The sequence below is a fragment of the Mus musculus genome, chromosome 2, assembly GCF_000001635.26.
Source record: "Mus musculus strain C57BL/6J chromosome 2, GRCm38.p6 C57BL/6J".
Lineage (NCBI taxonomy): Eukaryota > Metazoa > Chordata > Mammalia > Rodentia > Muridae > Mus > Mus musculus.
In genome coordinates, this window is record NC_000068.7 from 168,043,851 (window position 1) to 168,069,825 (window position 25,975).

General features: G+C 50.5%; 1 protein-coding gene and 1 long non-coding RNA gene across 2 annotated transcripts in view; both read right to left on the reverse strand.

Annotated features, from left to right (window-relative positions):
- Ripor3 (RIPOR family member 3) overlaps positions 1-7,039 on the reverse strand; it is a 70,729-nt gene extending 63,690 nt beyond the window's left edge. Inside the window, exon 1 of the mRNA XM_006500139.3 lies at positions 6,447-7,039. The gene's annotated coding sequence lies outside the window, so the exon portion shown is untranslated. The remainder of the gene's footprint in view (positions 1-6,446) is intronic.
- A 9,758-nt stretch (positions 7,040-16,797) lies between these two features.
- Gm33108 lies at positions 16,798-25,593 on the reverse strand. Its single transcript, XR_375295.2, has 4 exons — positions 24,860-25,593; positions 24,362-24,475; positions 19,744-19,928; positions 16,798-18,539 (listed from the first exon to the last, which is right to left on the reverse strand). It is a non-coding gene; the product is annotated as a predicted gene, 33108 (long non-coding RNA).
- Between the last annotated feature and the right edge of the window lie 382 nt (positions 25,594-25,975).

Sequence of the window (25,975 nt, forward strand, 5' to 3'; positions counted from 1 at the left end):
CCACCATGTGGTTGCTGGGATTTGAACTTCGGACCTTTGGAAGAGCAGTTGGGTGCTCTTACCCTCTGAGCCATCTCATCAGCCCAATAATTTAATTTTATAAAGAGAACAGAGATGGAAAGTGATCTGCTCTGAGACACACAACACCATGGCAGTCCCGGGATTCAGGATTTGAGTCCCCATGTGTATGGCTAAGGGCTTAGCCATGCTAGGGTGCTGGACACTAATGTGAATGGCTTGAACTCTGTGAGTGTGGGCAGAGTTGGAGGGGATGGATTCACACCCAGTCTGTCACTTACAAGCCACGTGACTGTCACTCTCTGTGCCTCAGTCTCCATGTTTGCACAAACTGATTAGGGCACCTCTGGTTTCAAAGGAGGAACTGAGAAGTGTGTGGCCCTGTGCCCACCTGAGAAAAAAAAATGTCCTGTCCCCACAGTGTCCCTCAAGAGCAGAACTAGCCTCCCTAGAGAGAAGCAGGCTAGGCTGGTGCCATCGGGTCCTAAGTCCCTACTCTGACAGGTTCCCCTGTGCATTAACCGTCAGGCTCCCGTCCCTCTGGGAGCAGCCACAGCACATAGACCCAGGACATGTGGTCAGCAGTACCAGGAGGTCCTCAAGGGACAACACACTGGCAGTCACAGCCTCTGTGGAATCTGAGCCCATACTCTCTCTGCCTTGGGTGTCCCTGGAATAATGAGGTAGTGTTAGTCGGTTTTGCTGGGAATGAAACCCGAAGCCTCTTGCATAGGAAGCAAATGCCTAAGGCTGAGCCCCGTTTGAGAAGATGGCATCTGTGCAAGGCCCTGGAGGGTCCAAGAGAGGGGCCACATGAGAGGGGTTGTGATGCAAAGGTCCTGGGGCAGAACTGTCGCTGGCCTGAGAGAAGCAGGTATGTTGACTTGGGGTTTGAGGGGATTGGATCCTACAGGTCTTGTATTCTGAGTGATGGGAGCCAAGCCCAGCAGAACAGGCAGAAGGAGGCAAGCATGGGGGCGTGGCCTCGCCACTAGGAACCTGCTGGCTGCACAAAGGAAAAGAGCCTGTCCATCCGATGGCCAGCTGGAAAAACATAACAAAACAAGCAAGCAAGCAAGCAAGCAGAAATAAGGTAGTCTGGGAAGGAGAAGGCTGGCTGCCTAGGCTGGGTGGGACAGTGGTGGAGGTGGCTGTAGCAGTGGACCTCTGGGTCCCTGTTAAGGACAGAGCCATTACAGTTCCTTTAAAAAAAAAAAAAAAAAAAAAGTAGAAGCTACTGGACTCTGCACAAGTTTGAGACCTAGTTAATGACAAACTATTTGACCCCTTTAAACCCAGCTTGGAAGGCAGATATGCTGTGTGCATATCTGTGCACACACTCCCTAGAGTGTGTGTGTGTGTGTGTGTGTGTGTGTGTGTGTGTACGCGCGCTAGCGTGCGCGCACACATGTGGTATGTGAAGGGTGTTCACATGTACACAAAAGTGGACGTGTGGAGATCACAGGACAACTCATGGGTGTCGGTTCTCTTCAACCTCGTGAGATGTGGTGGCAAGCGCCTTTACCCACCGAGCCATCTCACCAGGCTGGAATGTTCAAATCTTGGCGTGAAAACATCCAGCGTACAAGATCAGCGTGCGGAACATGGAACACAACGGGTGGACCCATCTCAGGGCTCGCTCAGGCGTGCGATCGATCCAGCATGTGGTGCTGGGAATGGAATCCAGAGCCCACACAAGCTAGGAGAGTGTTCTGCCTCTGAGCTCCATCCTGCCCAACCTGTTGCCAAGTTCCCAAAGAAAGGAGGGAGGAAGGAGTGGGGAGGGGGGATGGAGGGAGGGTGTGCAGAGACAGGGCCTGCCAAGCTGCTCACAGGAGTCCTAAGATTACAATCAGGACTGAGGTCTTAGTGGGGAGCCGTATGGACACCTGGGATGTCCCCTTGCTCAGACAGTCACACACATCCTCTCTGTACACATCCTACCTACCAAATACACTCTCAGCCCTTTTTAAATCAGTGAGAGCCTGGTCCCCTTCCTCTACCACAGGCACACAGCTTAGCTAACACCCCCACCTGGGCCTCCTCCTTGGCAGGGAAGGAGGAGAGGCGGGACTTGGGCGTGAGAAAGATTTTCCTTGTGCTGGCCTGCTCCAGGGCGCCTGGAAAGGGCCCACCTGGCCCCTAGGGTTTCTAAAAATAGAGCATAGTCTTAACTCCTCTATAGGGCTGGCTTAGCTGCTCCTTTGAATTGTTCCAAGACATTGTTTCTATTAGCGCCATCATTCCCTGCAGAAAATCGAGCTGGCAGGATCAAGGTCTGCAAAGGCATGGAATTAACCAGAAGCTGCCACTGATAGGACCTACTATATACGGAACAGAACGGAACGGACACTGCTTGGATACAGACTTTGGGACCAACCATGCAGGGACCACAGGTGCAGAAGCCTGGATACAAAAATCAGAGGTGCAGTGAAAGAAGGGAGCAGAGAACTTTGGCCTGAAACTTAGGGAAGGTGGAAGCTTTTCCATGACAAGATCTCTGAGCCCCTGGTCGGGGTACATCAGGAAGCTAAAAGTTTATCAACCAGCTCCCAGGGCTCTGTGCTCATACAAATAAATATGCATGGATGTGCGCTCATGAGTACACAAACACACGGCAATGCGTGGCTAGGAAGAGTGTATATCATACACTTTACTAATGAAAATAAAATTTACAGGGGCCAGAGAGATGTTCAGTGGTGAAGACCACTGGCTGCTCTTGCAGAGGACCCAGCTTTGGTTCCTGGCAGCCACCCGGTGGCTTACAACCAATTCCAGATGCTCAAGCCCTCCAGCGCCCTCTTCTGGCATCCTTGAGCACTGCAAACATGTGGCACACACATACAGGCAAAGAATGCAGACACACAAAAATACAAATAAATACTTATTTGATAGCTAGGCATGATAGTGCATGACTTTAACCCCAGCACTTGGGAAGGGGATCTCTGTGTGTTTGAGGTCAGCCTGGTCTACAAAGCAAGTTTCAGGACAGCCAAGACTGTTACACAGAGAAACCCTGTCTCCAAAAATAAAAATAAATAATAAAACAAAATGATACAACAACATTTACATGGCTAAGCGTGGTGGCATATTTTCTGTCTGTCTCCCAGGAAGCTGACACAGGGGCACTAGATGCTATTTTTCTGGAGATTTCAAGGATCAGTTCATTTGCGTGGGATCTTTTATCTTGACTCCCGCACCTGGCAGTGGATGAAGGAGTATAGCTTTTCGGGAATCCTGGTTGGTAACTGCCTCATCTCGGTGAGTGAGCTAGCAGCCAAACAACAGTGTATGGGAACTTACTGGGTCACTTAGAAGTGGGCAGCTCCCTCCTGTGCCAATGGCAGCAGAGGGCAGTCAGGAAACAGCCATTTTCTCAAACCCAACAGCACACAGAGCAACAAAACAAGTCAAGCAAGCCTTTTGGCATTTTCCCACCAAAGTCAGCTTTGAGCTTCCGAGATGACATTGCTGAACGCAGAATCGGGAAGGACTGTGCAGTGACCTGCCACCCTTTGACGTTCCTGCCATTTATATGGGACAGGACATAGCTTAGAGGAAATGGCACGGTGAGTTGTGAGAGGCCAGGACATGGCCCTGCGGCAGGCTACACGCTTAGCACCGTCGAAGCCCTGGGTTTGTTCCTAGTGCAAAGAAAATGGTTTCAAAAATGGAGGGCAGGGAGCCAGAGATGGCTCAGTGGTTAAGAGCACTGGATGCTCTCGCAATGGACAAGGTTTCAATTCCCAGCACCTCCATGGAGGCTCACAACTGTCTGTAGCTCCAGTTTCCTCTTCTGACCTCTAAGGACACCAAGCATGTGTGCGGTACATATAACTACAGGCAAAGCACTTAGATACATAAAATAAAATGAAAATGAAAAGCAAGGGGGCTGGGGGTGTAGCTCTGTTGTCAGAGCGGTTGCCTAACATGCAAAGCCCTAGGTTCACACACACACACACACACACACACACACACCCGGAACTGTACAAATTGTGGGGTAGTGGCAGGTGCCCGTTGTTGGCAGCTGGCATTGTGAGTCTGAGGCTATTCTATCTCAAACCAGCAAGAGCTGACACCATAGCTCATCATCAAAGCACTCGCCTGCTTTGTGTGAGGCCCTGGATCTATCCCCACCCTCACAAGTAGAGTGGTAAGTTCCCTGTACTCCCTGCCTAGTCTAAACAGAAGTTAGCCTGAGTTTACATAATTCAGGATGTAGCAACCAAGATTCACCTAATTCCTAAGATTCTGATGGTGGGCTGTCTCAGGAGTGAGATTCCTCCACAAGGCAACAAAGTCTCCAGTAGGAAAGTAAGAACACTCAGAGGGTGCAGGCAGCTGCCCCCACAAGCCTGGAGGCCTTAGCTCTATCTCTGGGACCCACAAGTAGCAGAGGCTCCAAGACCAGCACCCACCTATGGGTGAAATCGCAAGGCAGGAGCCCAAGCAGCAAGGTTCACCGGGTCAACCCCTGGGTGGTCAGGTCTGCCCTGCTGATGGGTTCCCAGCCAAATCCCCACCTGCACTCCTGGTGTCCTGTCCTCCCAATGCCCTGGAGCTCTTCCTCCTCCTTGAACATCCCCATTCCCTCAGTCACAGACACCTCTGGAGCAGGATAATAGACAGTGCTTTCTAATCCCCACCCCTACCTAGAGAGAGAGAGAGAGAGAGAGAGAGAGAGAGAGAGAGAGAGAGAGAGAGAGAGAGAGAGAGAGATATGGAGAGCCAGCCCAGGGCCTTGTGCATCATCCAGGCAAGCATCTTTTTATTTTTTTTTATTTTATTTTATTTATTTATTTATTTTTGGTTTTTTGAGACAGGGCTTCTCTGTGTAGCCCTGGCTGTCCTGGAACTCACTTTGTAGACCAGGCTGGCCTCGAACTCAGAAATCCGCCTGCCTCTGCCTCCTGAGTGCTGGGATTAAAGGTGAGCACAGGCGGCCACCACCACCACCACCACCACCCCCACCCCCCGGCACCTCAGCAAGCATCTTGTCCTGACCTACAGTACTTCCACCTTGGGTATGGCCCTGCCCAGAGTCCCAAAATCCAGCCTACAGAACCTTGAGAGATTTCCCTAAATAAGTCCATTGCCCTGCAGATGAAGAAACTGAGGCTGAAAGACAGGATTTGTTCAAGCCACAAAGAAAAAAACCACATTCCCTAGGATGGATCAGGGGTTTCTGGGATGACAGCTAAAGTCCCCACTTACCCTCAATGCAAGGGGTTCTGAGCCCGCCCCGGAAAGGAAAGGAGGCGTGGGTCCACCCCAGGGCTGCAGCCCAGTGGAACATTCCAGAGGAAGTAAGACAGGCCACATCTGGGTGTTGAGACCTTCACCTCTGGCTGGGCGCCTGGCCCTGGGGGGCTTCCCACCTGCGGATGAGATGCTGGGGACTTCCTAGCCCTGGAATGTAACCCTGTCTCCTTCCACGGAGTGCCCGGGCTAACTCTGTCTGCAACCCACTCCCTGCCCACTGCCAGTGGCACAGCAGGGATGGATATGCAAATAGACAGCCCTGGTATTAATACAAGAGATTCCCCCCAGGGGAGGCGTGTGGAAAGTGCTGGTGTGTTTCACAATTCTGTTTTGTCCAGAGGAGCCGCGCGGGGGCCCGGAATGATTTAAAACAGATTTTTGAAAAGGCAAAATAAAATTGGAACAAAACCTAGTCAAGGCATGCGCCATGCTCCCCGCCCCCAGCTCTCACCCCCTCCCCGCCCCCAACGCAACCCCCCCCCTCCAGTCCCTGGAGATCCCTTGCCCAGGCAATGGGTAGTGGGTGCTTGTCCTCCTAGCAGAGCGCGCCTGGCCCAGCCTGTGCAACTCTCGCCTTCCTGACCGCTGAAGGTGGCTTGGAGCTGAAGCTGACCAACTCCTCTGTTCCTTCCTAAAGCGACAGAAAGTCCATCTAGTCTGTTCCTCCCACGCTTCCTCCTCTCACCCCATGTCTAGAATAAACCCTTCTTCAGAAAGACCCCCCGCTCCTCGCTTGTCAGTGGCACTGATGGGCTGGCTGTGTGACCTCAGACAAGTCGCTCCATCTTTCTGAGCCTGTGTATTACAGGGAGCGGAGAAGAGAGTCTTATCCTCTACCAGGAAGGGGGAACCCTGGGGATTCCCTAAGTGTTCCCTGTACCAAAACACTTCAAAAGTGCCCAGCACTCTGCCTGAGACAGTGTCACGCAAGAGCCCCTTAAAGATCTTCCAAAAAAAAAAAAAAAAACACCCCATTTAAAGACTGACAGGGACACACGGAGGCCCAGAGAGGGAAAAGGATTTGCCCAAGGCTACACAGCAGTGTTCTCTTGGCTCCAACACAAACTCCCTCTCGTGGCCCTAGGGGTCTAGGTGAGTGTGAGGAAGAGGCCCCTCCTCTCTCCACCTGCACGTGCCAGCCTGCTGGTGACCGCGACGACACTCACCGTGGAGCCGGTCTGGACCTCCGGGACCGAGCTCCGCTGCTGCCCGGCGCCGGCTGGTTGTCACTGACCGCGGGCGGACGGAGCTCCCTGCAGCCCTCTGACCACCGCGGATGCTGGTTCTGGGAATGCACTCGGTGGCCCCTGTATCCGGCTGTTCCCGGCTCTGGCCGCTGCGATAGAGCTTATCTGGCGGGTGTCAGGGTTCAGCGGCCGAGGGACCGGGGTTCCCGGAAGCCTCCAGCCCCGGCCCTGCGCCCCCGGATGCCGCGCTGGCCCGTCGTATCACCGCGCTGCGCGGACACTCCTCTGCCGTAGCTGTAGGAGGCCACCTCCTGCTCCCATCCCGGCTGATTCCAAGTCCACGCAAGGCTCTTGGCCCCCCAAAGACTCGGATTAATCACTCGGGGTCCAATGCCTGCCTGGGATGGAGCGGAGGGGACCTCTGCAAGTTTTCTGTTTACTTAGCGCTGCGCGGGGCTGCAGCTAATCACTCGCAGGCAGGGTCGGGCTCCCTCCCTCCAACTTCTGCCTTTCCCCTCTTCCCGGCCCTAGCCCCTTTCCAGCTCTTGCCATGGTCTGGTCGGAACTGACCTGGATTCCCAGTAGGAGTTCCCCCTCTGCACCTCCCGCTCTGCAGGGTGGGGATCCAGAGGGAGGGTCCAAGCTTCTGCAGACCCATTTGGATTTTGGATTTTTTTTTTTTGGTCTTGTCAGTTGCCACTTGCCATTCATTCATTCATTCATTCACTCACTCATTCATTTCTTCTCTCATCTGTGGGGAGAGCGCCCACGCCAGGACACACTTGGGAGAGCCAGCTCTTGCCTTCCTTCTAACTCATGGGTTCCAGAATCCAGCTGTCAGGCTTGACAGCAAGCAATCCTGTTTTTTGAAAGTTTGGGGTTTTTTTGTTTTTGTTTTTGTTTTCCTGAGGCTAGGTCTCAAATAGCCCAGGCTGGCCTCGAATTCACTATATAGCTGGGGTTGATAGACTAAAGCCAACCACCATGCCCAGCTTTGCAGGAACTTTGAACAGCAGGAATACATGCATGCATACATACATACACACATATACATACATGCACACCTTGTAAGAATGGGCTTGTACAGGAAGTGGAGAGTCGCTTAACTGTCCCCTACATAACAGCCAGGTGAATAAAATGAAAGTGAGCTGTGACCTGCTGCTGTAATCCCAGCACTCGGGAGGCTGAAGCAAGGGGGTAGTAAATTGGAGGCTAGCCTGAACTACATAGCAAGACATTCTCAAGCAACAACAGCAACATCAAAAACCTGTACCCTCAGAATAAGCACAGCCACATGCCTGTAAGACACGCTCCTGAGTTGCAACAGCCCTAGGAAGGGTTGCAGACGTAGCTAAGTGAGGAAAGAGCTTGCCTTGTGCTGACCAAATGGAGGTTTCCAAGTCACTTGGTTTAGCTGATGAGTCTCTTCTTTGCGGTATGGTATGGAGGCTTGAACCCAGAGCCTCCTTCACAGACAGCCCCTGCCCCCACTCCACCCCCTTCTTTTCCCTTCTGAGGCCAGGATCTCACCTGGCTGCTCAGACCAGCCTCAAACCCTTAAACCTCAGGCTCACTCAGTTCTGGTTGAGCTTGAACTTGTGCTTCTGCCTCAGCCTCTGGACTAGCAAATGTCAGGAGTTCCAGGACTATAGTGCCAAGCTCCACCCCCACTTTATATTCTTTACACAGGGGTCTTAAACCAGGCAAGGCAATTAGCACATCTAATCCCAGCACACATGAAGCTAGGCAGGAAGACCAGAGTTCAAGACCAGCGTGGGCTACATAAGACCCTGCTTCTAAATCAGAAAAGCTGAGGGTGGCAGTGGGCTTCTGTAATCCCAGAATTTAAGAGGGGGAAACAGGAGGATTAGAAGTTCAAGGACAGCTTTAGCTACATAGCAACTCTGAGGCTAGCCTAAGCTATATGAGACCCTGTCTCAAAAAGAAAACAAAGAAAAGACCAGTGCTTTTAGATGTTGCCCAAGCTGGCCTTGAACTCCTAGATTCAAGTGGATTTCCCAAGAATCTGGACTGCACTGTGTAGCATGGCTCTCAGCCAATAGATTCTTGACTGTGTAGCATGCTCCCTAACACACTAATGAAACTGAATATGGTTGAAGTAAATATATAAAGTCAGAATGAAGACCCGAAAGGCTGTAAGCCAAGCTGAAAGGCTTCCTCTTAGTAGACAGTCAGACAAGCTTTAGGCTCCAACTTCATCTTGAAATTCTGTGAACTCTAGCCACTGAGAGGATGCTCAGGAGCCTGAGCAAGAGTAAGTAACCTCCGACCTACAGCCCTCCAGGCTGGTCACTCCAAGCGGCTGAGGCTCCTGGGAGACTTCCCCCATCACAAGGTTCTGTGCTGGGCAGTAGCTCAGTTTCAGCAAAGTCACCCTCTCAAACTCATAAGCCACAGGGCACATTTGCAAGGATGAATGCAAGTTGCACAGGAAGGCTCTGGCAACAGGCAGTTTCAATGTGATATCCCTTTTCTGCCTCCCATTAATGCCCAGAATCCCTGACCCTGGGCAAGGCTTGTCCTGTGATATCATGGGACTCCTCCAGGGGGCGCTGTCCCATTCTGCACTGGGCAAATGTCTGCTGATGATAGGAGCCTTCCCTGCAGAGCAGTCACCATAGGAGACAAAATAATGAGCTCCCGGGTGCCAGCCTTGACTGAGAGAAGACTCCAGGTCCCCAGCATAACTGGTGTCCAGGGTGTTTCCTGTGGGAGGATCCCACCCTGGTGGGGTCCATGCTGGCATGATATCATCTGACAGGCAGGTATCTTGTAAATTGGGCACTCAGCAGCCCTGGGTCTCCTGATGACAGAGGCATTTTATCTTCAGGCTAAGAAATCTCCCTCTGTCCCAATGGACCTGGGAGAGTCTCCCTTCCTATCAGGGCCTGTCTGCCATGTCCGTGGGATTGGCTAACCTTTCTCCCTAATAGCGGATGTAGAAACAGGAGCCCTAGACTCGGGTTGGTTTTTGTTTTTGTTTTGTTTTGGTTTGGTTTGGTTTGGTTTGGTTTTTGGTTTTTGGTTTTTCGAGACAAGGTTTCTATGTGCAGTCCTTGCTGTCCTGGAACTCACTCTGTAGACCAGGCTGGCCTCGAACTCAGAAATCCACCTGCCTCTGCTTCCCAAGTGCTAGGATTACAGGCGTGCGCCACCACCGCCCGGCTTGACTCGGGTTCTTGAGTGCACAGAATCTAGGAGAAATTAAGTGGGCCTGGTATTGTTTGTGTGTGTGCGCGCACATGTGTGTGTGTGCACATGTGTGTGCATGTGTGTGTGCATGTATGTGTGTGTGTGTGCGTGTGTGTGTGCATGTATGCGTGTGTGTGTGCGTGTGTGTGTGTGCATGTGCGTGTGCGTGTGTGTGTGTGTGTGTGTGTGTGTGTGTGTGTGTGTGTATCTGAGCACACTGAATGCCACTGTGTGGATTCAGAAGTGAGAGTCAGTTCTCTCCCTCTGCCACATAGGTCCTGGGGATTGAACTCAGGTCATGGGGCTTGGTGGTCAGTACTTTTATCCACAGAGTCGTCTATGGCTCCCCTACTTTTAATATTTTAAAGCTTAAAAATGGATCCACCCGGGCTGGAGAGATGGCTCAGCAGGTAAGAGCACCCGACTGCTCTTCCGAAGGTCCTGAGTTCAAGTCCCAGCAACCACATGGTGGCTCACAACCATCCGTAACGAGATCTGACTCCCTCTTCTGGTGTGTCTGAAGACAGCTACAGTGTACTTACATATATAATAAATAAATAAATCTTTAAAAAAAAATGGATCCACCCGACAAAGGAACATGAACAGAACCCTAAGGACACAAGGGACTTAGGTGGTGACAGTGGGTTAGTAATTGTCCCTTAGCTGTGATGAGCATCGCACAGTGATGGAAGTGGACCGAGAGGGAACAATGAGAAACCTATGCAGAACCCTCCACACACACCGACCATCCTACGAATAGAAAAGGAAAGCTCACGGGGCACGGTGGCCATTGCACCGGGAAGAAGAGTTCAAGGCCGTCCTCTGGCACAGAGTGAGGTCAGCACCAGCCCGGGCTACACAGTGAGCTTAAGGCCAGCCCAGGCTACGAGGCCCAAATAAAGCAAAACTTTACATCATTTAAACTTTGGGGCTTTTCCCGGCCTTGGTTTTTGATTTGAAACATAACCCAAGTTGATTTTGAATTCATTGTTACCCAGGCTGGCCTCACACTAGGGGAGGTCCCTCTGCCTTGGGCTTCAAGTGCTGGGACTAGGGACATACATTAACACATCTGCCCTAGAATGTTCCAAATACTTGTTTATTTTTCAGTGCTGGGGACGAACCTAGGGCCTCGAACATACTAGAAAAGGGCTGAGCTCCCCCCAGCATTACAAAATGTCTTTAACGGGCTCACAGTAGAGGGAAGCGTCCTTTGTTTGTTTGCTTGCTTACTTATAGACAGGGTCTCTCTGCATAGTCCTGGGACTCACAATGTTGAGCAGGCTAGCCTCCTTGAATTCACAGAGATCCACCTGCCTCTGCCTCCCAGTGTAGGGATTAAAGACACATGCCCCACACGAGGCTGAAACAGCCATTCTTTAAAGTTTCATTTATAGGATAAAAAGGAAAAAGAAGAAGGCACAACAGTGTCAACAACTGCTGCATCCATGGCCTGTGGTTTATTTTAGTACTGCCCTTTCTATTTCCTGCAGGTTTTTAATTCGTTGCAATAGAAGTTGAAGGGGGGATGGGCTGGAGTGATGGCTCAGCAGTTAAGAGCACTGACTGCTCTTCCGAAGGTCCTGAGTTCTAATCCCAGCAACCACATGGTGGCTCACAACTATCCCGTAATGAGAAGAGATGTGACACCCTCTTCTGGTGTGTTTGAAGACAGCTACAGTGTACTTACATATAATAATAATCTTTGGGATAAAGAGAGCAGGGCAGTGGAGGAGGAGGAGGAGGAGGAAGAAGAATAGGAAGACGAAGAAGAAGGAGGAGTTGAAGTAGGGCATAGTGGCGAGCAGAAGTTGTAGGTCAGTCTTGGAGACATATTAAGTTTGAGGCCAGCCTTGACCACATGAGATCCTGTCTCAAAATACCAAAAATATGGCTGGAGAGAGGACTTGGTGGTTCAGAGCACTTGCTGCTCTTTCGGGGGACCCAGGTTTGGTTCCCAGAACCCACACAACAGCTCACAACTGCCTGTAACTTCTGTTCTAGGGAATCTGACAACCGTCTTCTGGACACACACATACACACACACATACACACACACACACACACACACACAGAGAGAGAGAGAGAGAGAGAGAGAGAGAGAGAGAGAGAGAGAGAGAGAGAGAGTAAACTAATAAATCATTTATTTTTAAGGCTGGAGCACGTAATTAATTAGTATATACACATCACCATTAGCATCCCCTAATACAGCTTTTTTTCTCAATTCCCTGCACCCGAGAGGAGAAACCTTTATTTCCAAGGACCCCATGGCTTTGTGGGGTCCCATGCCTAATTCACATGGAGACCTGTTAGAAGCCAGGAGCTCTGCAGTTTATCCCTTTCCTGAAAATGACAGAGACAAACCTGTGAAAGGGAGCCCTGAGGGGAGACAAGAACCAGCATGGAAGTCCTTATCAACCTCAGGAGCTTTCAGCTCTGACCAGGTCCCTTACCTGCTCCTGCCTGGAGATAGATGTTCTCATGTACCAGCCCCTGGCAACTCCGTGCTCCCAGCCTGACCCCTCTGGAGCCTCACTCCAGGCCTTTCTGATGCGCCCCTCCCCCATGACAAACTGTGGTCCCGTAGCCTGTAGGCTCTGCGGAGCCTTGGGATTGACGAGGTCTACCTCTGGCGTGGACCAGAAACCTCAGTTTAGCTTGAGTGAAGCAGCCCTGAAATCTGGGAGCCTTATCAGTCAGGGGATGATTAGCGATTAGAGAGGTCGAGGCCTGACCCTAAAGATAGCCCTTCCTCCCACCCCAGAAGCCCCACAACACCCCCCCCCCCCAGCTCTTGTCAGAGTTAAATCTTTGCAGAAACCCAGTCCAGTTAAGTAAACTGTTTCCACACACAGGCAGCCATAGGGCTTCTCTGGAGGCATCTGGAGGGCCTGTGTTTCTCCACGTGGTGACTGTCATCTCTGTAACATACCACTGAGAGTGAGCCCAGCATTCCAGAGATGACTCCACCAGCTGAGGAATTCTGTTGGCCCCTGGTGTGTAGGACTTCTGTGAGATGTCTGAGTTTGCGATGAGACCCTCAGCTGCATCTTTCATGATCTGATACGACACTTCTGTCATGTCCTGTCCCCGCACCCCCCCACCCCGCCACCGTGCATGCCTGTCTTTGCCATAGATTTCTAGTAAACTGCTCAAGTATGCACAGCCTAAATTGAACCCTGATGGCGGGGCGCTTGCTCCCGGGCCCCTCTTCAAAGCCTGATGGTTTACACGGCTCTGGAAACAACAGGGCCAGTGCGCAGTTTATTTGGGTTGGCTGGTTTCGTGCTGCTCGGAATCTGCTTTGGGGGTTGGGGGGGAGGGGGTGGGACAAACCCTGCCCGTGTTTAGATTTATAATTTATATTCCAAGCACAAATACCTCATAATGGAGCTGGAAATGAGAACCAACCATGAGCAGGCCATTATGGGCTGGCATTGCGAGAGTGTGGTTACATTAAGGTACCCCAAACCTCTTTCTGTTAAACCACCCTCTGACTGACACGTGCCCATACAACGGGCACACTGCCGGCCTGGCCTCTGTACCCGTGTCCCAAGCCAGCTCTTCCCAATTGGAGATGGCTGCTCTGTGCTCAGTCCCCTGTGCTCCCTGTCCCGACCCCTCCCAGCTCCCATAAGCATGAGCAACGCATGAGCGTGCTTCAAAGTAAGGAGGAAGCCGAGACCCGGGAGCTTGAAAGTCCATTCCAGCCTCCGCAGGCTTCAGGCGGTGTCTGTTTTGTGGTGCTGCAGACCAAACCCTGAGCTTTGCAAATGCTAGGCTAGTTTTCTCCCCCTGAACTACACCACCATCCCTGGGATTGTGTCCTTGAGACAGGGTCTGACTGTGTAGCCTTCTACCTTGTTCTCATGGCTGCATTGCAGGTATGTGCTGTCACACTCAACTTCAAATAAGAGATTTTCATCAAATCTAGGCGTGGCCAAGTGCCGTGCTTGCCAGGGATTCCAGTGCTTGGGAGGCAGAGGCAGGAGGATCACTGCTAGTTTGAAGCCAGCCTGGTTGAAGTAGTGAGCTCCAGGCCAGTCAGGGCTGCATAGCTAAACCCTGTCTCAAACAAAGGAACAGGGCTGGAGAGATGGCTCAGCAGATAAGAGCACTGGCTGCTCTTCCAGAGGACCTGAGTTCAATTCCCAGCAGCCACATGGCAGCTGACAACTGTCTGTAACTCCAATTCCACAGAATCCAATACCTCTACATGCAGGCAAAATACATAAATGCACATAAAATGAAAATAAATTAATTATTAAAAAACAACGAGTAAAGAAAGAAAGATACTAATTAAGAAAAATAACCAGCCGGGCAGTGGTGATACATGCTTTTAATCCCAGCACTTGGGAAGCAGAAGCAGAGTTCGAGGCCAGCCTGCTCTACAGATCAAGTTCCAGGATAACTGGGGCTACACAGAGAAACCGTGTCTCAAAAGCAAAGCAAAGCAAAACAAAACCACAACAACAGAAAAAGGAAAAAAAAAAAAAAAAGAAAAGAAAAACAAACAAGTCATGATAGCTCAACTGGGTGTCAGAGGCAGGAGGATTCCTGCAAGTTTGTGGTTTGGGATTGGCTATGTAGTAAGACTCTGTTTCAAAAGAGAGAGAGGGAGAGAGAGAGAGAGAGAGAGAGAGAGAGAGAGAGAGAGAGAGAGAGAGAAGAAGGAGGAGGAGGAGGAGGAGGAGGAGGAGGAGGAGGAGGAGGAGGAGGAGGAGGAGGAGGAGGAGAAAAAGGAAAGTAAGTGGGGAGGAGGGAGGGAGAGAAGGGGAGGAGGGACGGCCCAGGGATCTCTAGCTAGGACACTGAATATCCACTGTAAGGCAGCCATTCATTTATTCAATATCAACCACTGTTCTCAGGACAGGAGTGAGCTCTCCACACTACTGGGGACTTGGTGACACAGTACCTTTGCAAGCAGTTCCTGAAACTGCAGTGGGAGTTTGGGGGGCATCTCTTTTATTAGGAAGAGCAGAGCGTGGCAGCAGGGCACTGTTCCCAGCACTGCCATAATAGCAACAGAATTTCTGATACGATCACTCACTCAAGAAATATTTGAGTCGCTGGCACTGTGTTAAGGGTTGGAAAGAGAATGGCGGGAATGTCACCGATCCAGACTGTGCACGGTCTGTGAGGGGTCAAAGACTTCCAGGACTGAGAGATTGCTAAAGGGGCTAAAGGTGGCCGCACTGCCCCGCTGCTGTGTGGAATGCACCTGGCCAGGGAGGGAGTCCGGAAGGCTTACCCTGGCCTTTAAAGGGGCGGGTAAAGCCACGTGACTCAAACATGAGGAGGGGAAAGGGCCTGTCCCACCCACCCACCCTGGGATCTCAGCAGGAACTGGATTAAACTGGAACAAGTTCCCCAGAGAGAGGAGGGCTTTGGAGGTGGCTCAGTGGATAGATGCTTAGCATGCTCTCACAAAAAGGCCTGAGTTTAGGTTCCCAGAAACCCCCATAGAAAAGCCAGGCATGGGGTGAAGAGATGACTCAGCAGTAGTCATTTACTGTCCTTCCAGAACTGATCTGGGTTCAGTTCCCAGCACTCACAGGGAGCCTCATAGCTGCCAGTAATTCCAATTCCAGGAGATCCAATGGCCCTCTCTGACCTCCGAAGGCACCACATGGTGAACATATGTACATATTTACATTCCGATAAACACATACATTAAAAAACAACTAATCTTTAAAAGAAAGAGGATGATGGGAGCTGAAGAGAGGGCTCAGCGGTAGAGAGAGCACTGGCTGTTCTTCTAGAGGACCTAAGTTCCACTTGCTTACGGACATGGCAGCTCCCAAGTGTAACTCCAGTGCCAGGAGATCTGACTCCCCCTGCTGGCCTCAGGGAACACTGCCACATGCCAGCGGGGGTGGGGATGTGGGGGGCACAGACATATATATAAGCAGAACATATACATATTGATAGACAGACAGACAGACAGACAGACAGACAGACAGATATGACAAATTAAGAGTGCTTCTTGTTTTTCCAAAACCCAAGCTCAGTTCCTGTAATGCCCGCTTCAAGAGATCTGACGCCCTCTTCTGGCCCCAGAGGGCATTACACCCACATGGGATGAATTCACACAGACAAATACACATAAGAATAGAAAGCAGGGCAGGAGCAATGGCTCAGTAGTTTAAGATCACACTTTTGTTTTTGCAGAGGACCAGAGTTCAATTCCCAGCACCCACATGGCAGGCTACAACCCTCCAGTTCCAAGGGATCTAATGCTCACTCCTCACGTCTGAGGGTGCCAGGCATGCACGGGGTAGACAGACATACGTGCTTGGGGAAAATGCCTGTACACGTTAAACAAACAAATAAACAAACACGCACACAGACATTAAAGAAAGAACGAGGAAAGAAGGAAAGAACAAAAGAAGGAAAGAAAGAAAGGAAGGAAGAAACAAAGAAATGAAGAAAGGAAAAATTTAAAATAAATTTAGCCAGGTGTGATGGCACACGCCTTTAACCACAACACACAGGAGGCAGGCAAGGCAGGTGGGTCCCTGAAAGTAGGAGGCCAGCCTGGTCTGCATGGAGAGTCCCATGACAGCCGAGGCTACACAGTGAGACTCTGCCTCAAATAAAATAAAACACAAAACTAAGATGTGGGGAGATTCAAGAAGACATGGACATCAGCCCCTGCTCTCCACACACTCATGCTTGCACCTCCCCTCCACACTGACAGGCACATGCCAAGCACACACCAGGCACACGCCAAGCACACGCCAAACACATGTAGCAGCACAGAGAAGCCTTGGGGTGCTTACCACTTAACTCTGCACTTCCTGAGACTTAGGAAAGGTCATTCTTACTCCATATGTGCTTGAAAACGAGAACACCCCCAGGTGCCCTTTATAAACACTGCCCCCACCCTGCCCGTGCTCCCTGCACACACGGCCCACCTCTCCCCAGTCCCCACCATTGCTGGAAAGGTCTACCTGTAAGCTGATGGCTGGATTCTTTATTTTATTTTTTTATAAAGTCTACTTTTTTAAAGATTTATTTATTTTTTGTATGTGAGTACACTGTAGCTGTCTTCAGACGCACCAGAAGAGGGCATCAGATCCCATGACAGGTGGTTGTGAGCCACCATGTGGGTGCTGGGAATTGAACTCAGAATCTCTGGAAGAGCAGTCAGTGCTCTTAACTGCTGAGCCACCTCTCCAGCCAGGAGCTGCCTGTGCCCGCTCACTGTTTTCCAGTCCTGTCACTGCGGCCACACTGTGACTCGGGATCTGTCTGTTCTCCCCTCTGTCTCCTACCCTGGACTCAGCCGCCATTGTCTCCCGTCAGGACGGCTGCCTTTTTCAGCTCTCCCTCCTTCTACCCTCCACTCCTCTGTGGTCCAGGACGAGAAGGCGGCATTCTGGGAAAATCCAGTCAGACATCACCCATAGTGGCTGCTTCTCCCTGAGCTGATGTTAAACTGTTCCGACAGCCTCTGCCTGCTGAGCCTTGATCTTCCCTCCTTAACTCACCTCATCCTCTGCCGCTCCAGCTTGCTGCTGCTGCTGTTGAGAATTATCGGGCTCTGGACAGGGTCCTCCCCGTCCTGACAAGCGGCTCTGTCTGCTTATTGTCCCCCACCCCACCCCACTACCAGGAGCATATGCTCTGAGGAGGACTTGCAGAAGTTTCTGCTTCATTTCCACACACGGGAGGCGGAGGTGAGAATTCAAAGCCAGCCTGGGCTACATGAGATCCTGTCTCAAAACACCAAGGGGGGGGGAAAAAATCGTTTCAGCATCCGTATCTATTCTGCCACATAGTCCCTGCTAAGGAGGGAGGGGCTGAGGGCTGTCAGTCAAAGTCTGTGTGTTAGCATCAGTTGGAGTGCATCTGAGGGGTGGAGTGGAACATCCCCTATCCCCTGGTGACGAGGCCGCTGTGGCACCATAACGCAAGGGGTTAGTCACTCACTGCTGGTGCTCATGCCCGTGTCCCTGTGGGGTAAACACGCAGCCCGTGTAATTAGGCACAGTTGCAACACCTGGCTGTGGCGAACCGTGAGGCTACTCTTTGTGTGGCTTCTCTGCTGCACCTGTCATTATCTTAGAGCGTTCCCCTACTTATAAAATCAAGTGCGCTGTCAAGGCGCTGGCTGGCGGCAGCTCGTCCACCTGCGTGGGCCATTTATCCTTGGGCCTGATTTAATCTCCCGTTGTTTTGTTCAGAGTAGCTCTGGAGGGACAGACTTGTCATCGCACACCAGGCCCGACTCCCTCGCTAAGATTTTTGCTTTTAAAAAAAGAAAATATTTTATCTATGGATTTATTACAGACAGAGTCCACTATATATCCCTGGCTGGCCTGCAACTCACTATGTAGACCAGGTCAGCTTTGAACTCCCAGAGCTCTGACTGCCTCTGCCTTCTGAGTGCTGGGATTGAAGGGGCATGCCACAGCACTATTGAGGCAGGGGTCTGTGCAGCTCAAGCTGGCCTTGAATTCTTGAGGCCCCACGCTGGCATTTCAGGTGCACCCCACAGTCTTAACCCCTGAGCCTCGTCGCTAGCCTGTTTGTCTGGTTTTTGAGGCAGACCTTTCCCAGATGCTTCTGAGAAGGCTGGAAACCCCTCTGTAGGGTAGGCTGGCTGCTAACTTGAAGTGATCCTCCTGCCCCAGCCTGCAAGTGCCGGGACAGCAGGTTCAAACCACGTGCTCGGTAACACCAAAGAAAGACCGATAAGCTTCGTAACGCCAGCAAGGGCGCGCTGGCTCATCTGCTCAGATCTGTGGGAAGGCGGCATGGCTGCTTGCTGCGATGCACCTCCAAACCAGCATGTAGGAAACTGAGGCAGCATTGCTGTGAGTTCAAGGCCAGCCTGGGCTCCAACGTAAGGTCCTGTTTCAAAATAGAAAGAGGGAAGGAAAACAGAAACGGGTGACTCTTTGTACTTTGTGTCCTAAAACTTTGTAATTTGCACATTAATCTCTTTCTTTGCAATATTTAAAAGATTTATCTTATTTTCAAGACTTATTTTTATCTATGGGTTTTTTGTCTGTTACACATGTCAATACTGGAGGAAACCAAAAGACACCCTTGTATCCCAAGAGTGGAGCTTTGAGTGGTTGTGAGCTACCTGTCACAGGGGCAGAACTGACCTTGGGTCTTCTGCAAGAGCATAAAGTAATCAGAGCCAACTCTCCGCCCCGCTTCTGCAGTCCTACGTGTGTGTGAGTGTGTGTGTGTGTGTGTGTGTGTGTGTGTGTGTGTGAGTGTGTGTGTGTGTGTGTGTGTGCATGCGCACGCGCTAGTGTATTGCCTATATTATGTGTCTGTCTCTCTAGTCCCTGTTCTTCTCTTTTTATTTTTTATTTTTTTTATTTTATGTATGTGAGTACACTGTCACTGTCTTCAGACACACCAGAAGAGGGCACCAGATCCCATTACAGATGGTTGTGAGCCATCATGTGGTTGCTGGGAATTGAACTCAGGACCTCTGGAAGAGCATCAGAGCTCTTAACCACTGAGCCTTCTCTCCAGCCCTGTTCCTGTCTTTTTAAACAAGTTTTTTTGTTTTGTTTTGGTTTGGTTTTCATTTTACTGATTGATTGATTGATTGATTGAGACAGGATTTCTCTGTGTATCCCTGGCTGCCTGGAACTCTCTATGTAGACCAGGCTGCCCTCAAACTAACAGAGATTATTCTGTCTCTGTCTCCTGAGTGCTGCAATTAAAGGTGTGCGCCACTACACCCAGCTTCATTTTTGACATTTTACAGGGCACTCTTTAAGACAGGGTCTGGGGCTGGAGAGGGAGAGAGGGCTCAGCAGTTAAGAGGACCGGCTGCTCTTCCGAAGGTTCTGAGATCAAATCCCAGCAACCACATGGTGGCTCACAACCATTCGTAATTAGATCTGATGCCCTCTTCTGGTGTGTCTGAAGACAGCTACAGTGTACTTAGATATAATAATAATTTATATATTTATATAAATATAAATAAATCTTAAAAAAAAAAGACAGGGTCTCATGCAACCTAGGCATAGTTCAAATATGCTGTGTAGCCAAGGCTACCCTCGAACCCCCCTGGTCTTCTGGCACTCACCTCCTGAGTGCTGGGACTAGAGGAAAGCACAACAGTGCTCAGCTCATGGGATGATCTTAGGCGGGGACATAGCGACCACTGGGACACGGCTAAGTCCCACGAGGCTCTAGATCCCTGTGTCGCTCCTTCCTGGCCGAGTGGTCTTGAGTCAGTCACTTACTCGGGCAACTCTGCGTTTCCTCCTCCTAAAATAGAGCGTAATTGTTCCTGTCTCCCAAGGTGTGGGAGGAGGGTGACATCATGCCTGTAAATGTGTCCAACAGCCGGGAGGGGAACCAAAATCAGATGACTGGGATCAGGCCCGAAGGCCACCAAGCAGGGCTAAGCAGCGAGTGGTGTCACCTCTGAGCGGGGGTGTGGGTGAGGACAGTCAGAGGCAGAGAGGGCACAAGTTCATCTGCTGCAGGTGGAGCGGAGGACACCAGGCTGTGGTGTTCAGTTCTAGTAGAAGGAAGGTCTAGCCTGCAACCGTCACTCATGGAGCTAGGCAAGAGACAGAGACGAGGGACAAAATAAAGTCACTGTCCCTGAGACCAGAAAAGTCACTATGACCTTCAAAGGATGCACAGCCTGGGAGAGCAAGAGCAGAGTTCTGGATGCTGGTGCGAAGGTTGTCATGAGACTGGGAAGCATTGCCTACAGAGCCATCTCATCAGCCTGGCACAGACTGTTTCTTTTGTAAGGTTTATTTTTATGCCCAACAATAACTAGATTTATGGGGCTGGTGAGATGGCTCAGTGGGTAAGAGCACCCGACTGCTCTTCCGAAGGTCCGGAGTTCAAATCCCAGCAACTACATGGTGGCTCACAACCATCCGTAACAAGATCTGACTCCACTCTTCTGGAGTGTCTGAAGACAGCTACAGTGTACTTACATATAATAAATAAATAAATCTTAAAAAACAAACAAACAAACAAAAAAAAACTAGATTTATGGATGAGGGTCCTGGGAACTGAAAGCCAGTTCTCTACAAGAGCAGCAAGCGGTCTTGACCACTGAGCCATTTCCCTACCAGCCACAGCAAGGAGTTTTAAGTGGCAGATAAAGTCGATTCACTTGCCTGTAAACCCAGCGTTCGTTCGGGAGGCTGTAGAATTATTTCAAGTTCAAAGTCAGCCTGGGCTACATAGTGATGCTTTGCCTCAACCAACCAAAGATTGGAAAGGAGGCAGGAGGGCAGAAAAAGAGAGCCAAGAGCTAGGTACAGGCCTTTAGTCATAACTTTAATCCCCTCACTCAAGAGGCAGACTCAGGCGGATCTCTGTGAGTTTGAGGCCAGCCTGGTCTACAAAGTGAGTTCCAGGTTGAGGCCAGCCTGGTCTACAAAGTGAGTTCCAGGACAGCCAGAACTATTACACAGAGAGACCCTGTCTCAAAAAACAAAAACAAAAACAAGCAAACAAAAAAAAACAGAATAAAAAGAAAGGAAGGAAGGTAGAGGGGGGTGGGGTTAGAGGTGGCTCAGTGGTTAAGAGCACTGGCTGCTCTCCCAGAGGTCCTGAGTTCAATTCCCAGCAACCACATGGTGGCTCACAACCATCTACGACTGTAGTCCCATGGAATCTGGTGCTCTCTTCTTTTGGTGTGCGTACTTGAAAACAAAATGTGTGTGTGTGTGTGTGTGTGTATAAACCCTTAGAAGAAGAAAGAAAACAGGCTGTGCATGGCTCAATGTAGTTCAACTGATAGAGTATACGTTTAGTGTACAGGAGGCCCTGGGTTGAATACTCAGTACAGAAAGGCAAAACAGAAGCTAGCCACACAACATTCCAGCCTCACCATATTCAGAGTGCTCTACAGATATTTGTGGGTTTGTTTAGACAGGATCTCAACACTGTAGCCCAGGCTGGCCTCAAACTCTCAGCAATCCTCCTGCCTCAGCTGCTAGAAAGCTGAGCTTGGCCGTTTCACTCCAAGTCCTTGATAAAGGCCAGTGAGAACTGGTTCTGTCCATCGGGACCATCTTTCACAGTACAGGCGCAACTAAACTGTGCATGCCCTCTGACCTCCTGGAGTCTATCCTAGAGATACCTGCACGGGAGTAGTGCACAGGGCAACCACATGGGCCGTCCAGTGCAGCACTGAGTCATGGTGACCTTGATACCTAAGTAAGTTATGATCTGCCTTGGAAAGCAGACGTAGGAGGGCGGGTAAGAGGAAGTCTCAGGATGACACATTGCAGAGAGTGTGCCTAGCAAGTCAGGAAGTTATGTGTGGTATGTAAGTAATAGAAACCTTGGAAGGAAGGGGCGGGTCAGGCTCCCCTATAGAAGAACTTCCTTGTATAGTAGAGGTAAGGTATATTCATCTATAGGATAAAACCATACAGGCTCATCTAAGGAATTTGAAGTGAGAAGTGTTGTTTGAGATTGGATAGAGACACTATTTTACGTACCACAGACAGACCTCAAACTCACTATGTAGCTGGGGATGGCCTTGAACTCCTGACTCTCCTCTTCTACCTTCAGAGTACAGGGCTAGAGGTGGAGTTCACGTGAGGCTGGGAGGAGAGTCCAGAGCTTTGCAAACATTAGGCAAGCCACAGCCCAGCCCAGTGGGAGAGTTCCTGAGCCTTCAGGCATCTTGAGGATGAGAGACGAGCCTACTGTCCTTCACCACCATGGGTCTGATCCTGTGAACCGCTTGCACTCGGGAACCCCATGGCTTTGCTCTGTGATGACAAGAAAGCCGAGACCCCATGGCTTCCAACGTTCTCTCCGCCCACCATGACAGCACCCACAGGGTCCACTAGCACTGTGTCTCTGTCCCCTGGGGTGGGGTGCTACATTCATTGTAAGAGGCTCTGTCCTCAGGCACCAGGCTATCCCACATGAAGTCTCTGTATTCTGACTTGTTTGTGGGCTTCTTTAGGACAACCTAGTAGCCCCGGTTGCCCTCAAGCTTGAGGCAATTCTCCTGCCTCAACTCTCAGAGTACTGAGATCACAAACCTATTTGTGTCACCACACCCAGCATACTCTTGATTTTGAAGATGATACAGGAAAAGTTTTCCTGCACATTGTAGAACTGATCAGCTGAGGAAAAAAAAAAAAAAAATGGAGACAGGCCGCACACCAACAAATCAGCAGCCGGTGAGGGTTGAAGGAAGCATCAGGCGGGGGCCGCATGTGGGGCAAACTTTCCCCTTAACCTCCTAAGGCCCTAGCAGGGAACCTGGACTTCGTGCAAGGTGTCCTGGCTTAAGCCCCGCTGGCTGTTAGTGGATGCTGTGAATACTCATCAGATTTCCAAATGCTGGCTCTGGGTGAGACGGAGCTAGAGCAGAATTCAGCCCTAGGGCCGTCTTCAGTTCTGCCTTGAAGCCCTTGGGTTGGGCAGGACACACCTTCAACCTGAAATGTTTGTCTGAACTTGAGGGGAAAAATGCCTCAGTCAAGAAGAGCTGCCCGGCATACCTGCCGAGCTCTCCAGACACAAACAGGTCTGGAATTACGAAGGGGTCATCTGATTTAAAGTCAAAACAAAACAGAAGGCCGGTGATGGTGCATACCTGCAATTCCAGAACCAAGGAGGCTGAGGTAGAAGGATTTGGTAACTTTGAGGCCGCCTTGGGCTAAGAGTTGGTTCTGGGATAGCTTGGGCTACAGTGTGAGACCCTGTCTCAGACAGAACAAAAGCAAGCAAGCGAACCACCAACCCACAAGCCTTTGTCCTCACCAGCCGCTTGCAGAAAAAGCTGGGGGCCTAGGGCAGGGGTGGGGGCAGGGGCGGGGGCGGGGACGACCCAGGCCCTAAGAGTGGCCTGCCCTGCCTACTTGGGTGTACCTGTGTGCTTCTAGGCTCCTCTGTGGCTCCCCCCTGGGAACTAACTGCCTTTGGCTGGCTTTGTTGTCCTGGGCCTCTCTCTCTCTGCAGGTTTAGTTTTACATAAGCTTGGCATTCCTTGAAATTTAAAAAAAAAAAAATATGTTCACTTCTTAAATGACAGAGGGCAAAACAACTTCTCTAAACTGTGTCCTGTCTCCTTCCTTCTGTCAGTCCCTTCTCCATGGTCGACCCCCTCTGTCCCCCTCAGGTGTGAGGCTGTGAGGCAAAAGTTGGGGCGAGGGTGTCAAGCTTCTAGAAAGTTCTGGAAGGCAATGAGGCAACCTGAGTCTCAGCTTACTTTTACCTGCAGGGTTGTTTCAAAGCAGGGAAAAAGACTTGGATATTATTTCTACCCTCAAACCATTCAGGCCAGAAGATGGTAGAGCATTCAGGGGGGCCAGAGACAGGGGATCTCTGTGAGTTCAAGGCCAGCCTGGTCTACATAGAGTTCCAGGCCAGCTAGAGACCCTTTCTAAAACAATAAATAAATAATTAAAAAATACAATAAAATGGTTTTTAACCAACCATGGACATTTGAATGCCCCGTGAAGAACAGCAGAGAACAGCAGGGACTGTCCATCAGTGCAGGGCCAGGGACCTACCTTTTCTGTGACTACATTTGCAAATTTACATTTGAAGCAGGACGTGGTATACATAGTTGACATCTCGGCGCTTGGGATCTGAAATCTAAGGTCAGCCTTGGCTAAATACCAAGTTTGAGGCTAGCCTAAGCTACATCATACCACAAACAAACACAAACCTCCCAATTTACAAGCTAGGGGTAATCATACCTGCATATCAATTCTGTGAAGATGATGTGCAGTTTGCTGGGAACTTAGAGGTTTTTGCGGAGGCTCAGGACAAAGAAAGGAAATCAAGAAGGGAAACCTGCAAGCAGCCACGCCCTGGGGGAGGAGCCAAAGGGGATGCCAGGGAAATGTCCAGGTCAGAGGGAAACTTTTGGGAAACAGACGACTCATTTCATCATGTAGGTCTGGGATCAAACTCGGGTCATCAGGTATGGTGGCTAAAACCTTTTTACCCTCTGAACCATCTCGCTGTCTCTTAAGGGTTGAAAAGAATGAACTATCGTGACAATATTTTTCAGTGCTAGGGTCCAAAGGCAAGGTCTCAAACGTGCTAGACAAGTAGTCTACTGCTGAGCCTGGTCCCCAGGTCAGAGGCAGGCTTCTTCTTGTTGTTGTTGTTTTGTTTTATTTTTAGAGCTTCCTGTTCTCTGGGCACTGTGTCAAATGTGTTATGAGCATTGTATCAGGTGTATCACTAACCTTCATATAAATAAGGAAACGGGGCCCTCCCAGCACCCCGAGTCTGTAATCCCAGCCTGGAAGACCCGAGGAAGGATCCCCATGAGTCTCAGGCTGGCTTGGACTACACAGTGAGGCCCTGACTTCTTCAGGCCTTGGCTGTCCCCTTTGAGGAGCAGAAGTCTCATGTGGAATGCCTGGGAAGTCCTTCCCACAAAGACAGCCGCTGTCTTGAGAGGAAGAGAACTCCATTCCATCAGAATGTCCCTCCTCTAGATGAAATTGTGCCCTCATAAAGGATATATCCTTTATGACCTGACTGCTACACCAGCTACAGGAGAGGCAGAAACTGCGAGTCCCACGTTCAAAGCCTGCCTAGGGATCTTAATTAGCGTTTCTTTCTTTCGTGTCTTATTTATTTATTTTGAGACAGTGTCTTACTGTGTGGTCCTCACTGTTGTAGACGAGGCTGGCCTAAACTTTCAGAGATCCACCTGCCCCTGCCTCCCTAATGCTGGAATTAAAGTCCTGCACCACGATGCCTGGCTGAAACATGTGCATACAGGCCAGAAGAGGTTGTTGGCTCTGCTAGGACGAAAGCTACAGGCAGCCGTGAGCCACCATGTGGGTCTTTTAGAACAATCACTGCCATCTCTCCAGCCCCTTATGTAAGGTTTCTATTGCTGTGATAAAACATCACAGCCAAGCGGAGTATGGCATCTCTCACTTGGGAGGCAGAGGCAGGCAGATCTCTGTGAGCAGACCAGCCTGGTCTACACAGTGAGTTTCAGGACAGCCAGGGCTACATAATGAGACCCCATCTCAAACAAACAAGCAAACCAACAAACCAACCAAAAACTCCACCATGACAGAAAGCCACTGGGGGGCGGGGGGGAGAGTTTGTTTCTTTTTACAACTCTCAGGTCACACTTAGTCAGTGAGGGAAGTCGGGGCAGGAGCTCACTGAAGGAATCTGGAAGCAGGAATCAAGGCCGTGGAGGAGCACAGCTTACTCTCCTGTTCCTCATTTCTTGCTCGGTCTGCTTTCCTATAACATGGAACCACCTGCCCAGGAGTGGCACTGTACAGTTAACTGGGCTGTCCCATATAAATGAAGAGAATGCCCAACAGGCTTGC